We start from the raw sequence: 5077 nt of genomic DNA on the forward strand, positions 1-5077 counted from the left end.
AGAAAATGTTCAAAACCTGGTAATACATAAATTATTTTTCATTTAAAAAATATTAAGTTCAATCCCTACCTTTCAAACAGATTAAAGATTTAAATGTAAAAAAAGAACATTCTAAATTTTTTAATGAAAATTAAAATCTACTATTTTACCAAGTCTGATAATAATTTCTTTGACAAGACAAAAAGTAATGACTATTGGGCCGGAGCATGGGTGCGGGTTGAGTGGGCAGTAGTGCAGCATCGCTGAACCAAAGTAAAGGTCCTGCAGCCATGTCTGCCTAAGCCATATCTGTGCAGACAAGCAAAGAGCTCCTCTACAATACATTTGCACCACTTCAGCCATTCAGAACTGCTTCCAATATGCTTGGGTCAGCCCTGATACGGACTGGACCTGCCTGCTGCAGGACCACTAGTGGCTACTGAGCTAGAGCCTGGTGGTCAAGCCTGACCAGCTGATCAAGCGGCAGGGGAAGCTGGGCATGGTTGGTGTCAACCTCAGCTTCGATGGGGTCAAATCCTGGCTGAAGCCAAAGCTGGGACAGGAAGCCACCATGGGTAAGGTCAGGGGTGTCCTCAAAAACTTCCTGAATGAGCCCTTCGTACCACACACTCAGGCGGAGGAGCTCTACATGTGCATCTACACTGCTCGCGAGGGAGACTACGTCTTCTTCCACCAGGAGGGAGGCATCAATGTGGGCAACACGGATGCCAAAGCCCAGAAGCTGCTCGTTGGTGTGAACAAGAAGCTGTGCACTGAGGACATCAAGAAACACCAGTTGGTCCATGTGCCTGAGGACAAGAAAGAGGTCCGGGCCCATGGCTGGCCTCTTCAGCTTCTACAAGGACCTGTATTTCACCTACCTTGAGATCAACCACCTGGTTGTGACCAGAGATGGGGTCTATGTCCTTGACTTGGCAGCCAAGTTGGACGCCACCACGGACTACATCTGCAAAGTGAAGTGGGGCGACATTGAGTTCCCTCCCCCATTTGAGCATGAGGCCTACCCTGAGGAAGCCTACATTGCAGACCTCGATGCCAAGAGTGGGTCCAGCCTGAAGCTGACCTTGCTGAACCCCAAGGGCAGGACCTGGACCATGGTGGCTGGGGGTGACACCTCCGAGGTGTACAATGACACCATCTGTGACCTGGGAGCTGTCCACGAGCTGGCCAACTACGGGGAGTACGCGGGTGCTCCCAGCAAGCAGCAGACTATGATTACACCAAGACCATCCTGTCACTCATGACGCATGAGAAGTACCCAGATGGCAAGATCCTGATCATCGGCAGCAGCATCACCAACTTCACCAATGTGGCTGCCACGTTTAAGAGCATCATGAGATGCTCTTAAACGATCCAGGATTACCTGAAGGAGCATGAGGTCACCATCTTCGTCTGGAGAGGTGGCCCCAACTACCAGGAGGGCTTACGGGTGATGGGCGAAGTCGAGAAGACCATGGACATCCCCATCCATGTCGTCCGCATAGAGACTCACATGATGGCCATCTTGGGCATGGCCCTCAGCTACCAATCCATCCCCACCCATCCCCCCATGGCAGCCCACACCGCCAACTTCCTGCTCAATGCCACTCCAGCCCTAAGCAGGATATCATCTTTCTCTGAGTCCAGGGCTAAGGAGGTAGCAACTGTGAAGGCCAAACCAGCTGTGCCTCAAGGAAAGAGTGCCGCCCTTTTCAGCCACCACACCAAGGCCATTGTGTGGGGCATGCAGACCCAGGCCATGCAGGGCATGCTGGACTTCCACTATGTACACTCCCATGATGAGCCCTCAGTGGCCACCATGGTCTACCCCTTCACAGAGGACCACAAGCAGAAACTCTACTGGGGCCACAAGGAGATCCTGATCCACGTGTTCGAGAATATGGCAGATGCCATGAAGAAGCACCCTGAGGCAGAAGTGCTGATCAACTTCACCTCCTTGCTCTTGGCCTATGACAGCACCATGGAGACCATGAACTATGCCCAGATCCACACCATAGCCATCATAGTGCAAGACATCCCTGAGGCCCTCATGTGGAAGCTCATGGAGACAGCAGAGCAAAACGGTGTGACCATCATCTGCCCCACCAATGTAGGAGGCATCAAGCCGGGATGCTTTAAGATTGGGAATATGGGCTCTAGGGATACTGGACAACATCCTGGCCTCCAAGCTGTACCAACCGGGCAGCATGGCCTGTGTGTCACGCTTGAAGGGGGGCATGTCCAACAAGCTCAACAACATCTCCTGGACCACGGATGGCATCTACAAGGGCATAGTAATTGGCGGGGACAGATACCCTGGCTCCACCTTCATGGCCCATGTGCTGCACTACCAGGACACCCCAGGGGTCAAAATGACCGTGGTACTGGGTGAGATTGGGAGCACCAAGGAGTACAAGATCTGCCATGGCCTCAAGGAGGACGGCCTCACAAAGGCTGTAGTGTGCTGGTGCATTGTACCTGCACCACCATGTTCTCATCTGAGGTCCTGTTTGGCCACACCAGAGCCTATGCCAACCAGGCATCTGACACAGTGGTGGCCAAGAACCAGGCCTTGAAGGAGGCAAGTATGTTTGTGCCAGGCAGCTTCGATGAGCTTGGCGAGATCACCCAGTCCGTGTATGAGGCTCTTGTCGCCAGAGGCATTATCAAGCCTGTCCAGGAGGTGCCACCCCCCACAGTGCACATGGGCTACTCCTGGCCCAAGGAACTGGGTCTCATCCACCAGCCCGCCTCCTTCATGATCAGCATCTGCAATAAGCACAGCCAGGAGCTCATCTGTGCTAGCATGCCAATCACAGAGGTCTTCAAGGAGGAGATGGGCATCGGCAGTGTCCTTGGTCTGCTCTGGTTCCAGAGGAGGCTGCCCAAATACTCCCGCCAGTTCATCGAGATGTGCCTGATGGTGACAGCCCATCAGTGGCCCGCGGTGTCTGGGGCCCAAAACACCATCATCGGCACCCAGGCTGGGAAGGACCTGGTCTCCAGCCTCACCTCGGGGCTGCTCACAATCGGGGATTGCTTTAGGGGCACCCTGGATGCAGCTGCTAAGATGTTCAGTAAAGCTTTCGACAGTGGCATAATCCCTGTGGAACTCGTAAACAAGGTGAAGGAGGGCAAGCTGAGCATGGGCATCAGCCACCGTGTGAAATCAATGAACAAGGCGGACATGCGGGTGCAGATCCTGAAGGACTTCGTGCGGCAGCACTTCCCCGACACATCGATGCTGGACTACGCCCTGCAGGTGGAGAAGATCACCACATCCAGGAAACCGAACCTGATCCTGAACATGGACGGCCTCATCTGGGTGGCGTTTGTCGACATGATCAGGAACTGCTGCTCTTTCACTCGGAAGGAGATAAGCACATCGACATTGGAGCCCTCAACAGCATCTTTGTGCTGGGCCACAGCTTGGGCTTCATCAGGCACTACCTGGATCAGTAGAGGCTGAAGCAGGGGCTCTATCACCACCCATGGGATGACATCTCCTACGTCCTCCTGGAGCATGTGAGCATGTAGCCGGGCCTAGGGCCTGGCAGTGAGGACAGCAGCTCCTGGAGCCATCACGCAGGCAGCTGGCTGCCGCGGGACAGGCCCCAGCGAGGCCCAGGACCAGACCCCAGAGCGGCTTACTACTTTTTCTATAAGCATAGAAACCAAAATCAAGCCATGCGTGACGCTTGCATGCTGCCCACTGTGTGTACTCTGTGGAACACCCACTCACACTCACACTCTGTCCCAGGCATTCTTCTTCCTTCTGGGGAACTGTGATGTCTGTTTCTTTTTCCTATCAGTCAAATTGTTTTCCCCACAGGGAGGAAGGGTACACTCAAAGGACCCCTGGTGTCTTTTTTTTCTCTTTGTTTTCTTCAGTCTGATCTAACATGCACATTGTATTAATCTGATTTTTATTATTATTATTAAGCTGATGGTTTAAGGTGTGATGCCATGATGTACCTGTGCTTAATAGAAGCGCTATGCAGAAAGCTGTGAAACCTCCTCTCTGTCCTTTGTCCAAGGGGCTGGCTCATCTGTCGCTGAAATGTGAATCCCAGGGCTCCTCCCCAGCCCCTGGTCTGTGACCGCGGTGATCAGGCAGCTGCACCTCTGTCCTTCTCTGTATTGTCCTATTTTAAATAAACTGCACAGGAACAGGGGGAAAAATCAATGACTATAAAGGATAAATTATAAATTCTACTAGGAACAAAAGAAAACACAATGTTTGAAAATATGCCATTGATGAAAAAGATACTGGTAATATAACTATCAATAACAACAAATTGTGTTCAGAAATTTAAATAACTTCATCAGTGACTAAGAAAGAGAAAATAAAAAACTCATGAGAAAGATGAGTTACATGAATAGACAATTCCAGTTTTAGGTATGAAAATATTCATTGGAGTAGTGTTGGCATGAAGGAAAAATTAGAAATGTTCAAGGGAAGTATACTGTGATGTATCTCAAACAATGGAACTCGGAACCAGAGTTAAAACAGGACTGAGATCAACTTGTGTCGCTGTGGATAGGAATTAGAAAACATTAAATAAAAATAGAAGCAATAGAATATGTATGGTAATGGTGCCATTTATGTGCACCACTATTTCATGTATTGTTTATGCATAGACATGCATAAAACCAAATTAAAAATCATGGAAAGGAAGGCTATTCATCAGCTTCAAAAAGAGTTGTCCTTGAGGAGGGAGTGAGATGAATTTCTAAAAGTGGTGCCCAAGTTTGCAGTACCTAGACTATGTCCTTCTCCCCACTCCACTTCCTACCAATGACTGGAGCAAAACACAGGAAAATATGAAAACTTTGTAGGTGATACTTGTTTGTTATACTGTTCTCTATAGTTTTCTATAGATTAAAAATATTTCTTAATAAGGGGAGGTGAAAGGAAGCAGGAAACATTAGAAGATCTGATTTAGTTAAATGTATAAATGCATTCTGATCAAATCACAGCCCTCAAATTAGAACTGGTGCATAGACACTGTACTCACAGGTAATACAACCCATTAGAGATAGACCTTCCCCAAAACGGGGGAGTTAAGACGCCTGACTTCATTCCTCTTTCACCACA

General features: G+C 49.6%; 1 pseudogene; it reads left to right on the forward strand.

The window, feature by feature from the left end:
• The first annotated feature begins 269 nt into the window (after positions 1–269).
• Positions 270–3516, forward strand: LOC101564127 (annotated as a pseudogene).
• The last annotated feature ends 1561 nt before the right edge of the window (positions 3517–5077 follow it).

Source organism: Octodon degus, unplaced genomic scaffold (assembly GCF_000260255.1).
Source record: "Octodon degus isolate 3935 unplaced genomic scaffold, OctDeg1.0 scaffold00016, whole genome shotgun sequence".
In the NCBI taxonomy this organism is placed as follows: Eukaryota; Metazoa; Chordata; class Mammalia; order Rodentia; family Octodontidae; genus Octodon; species Octodon degus.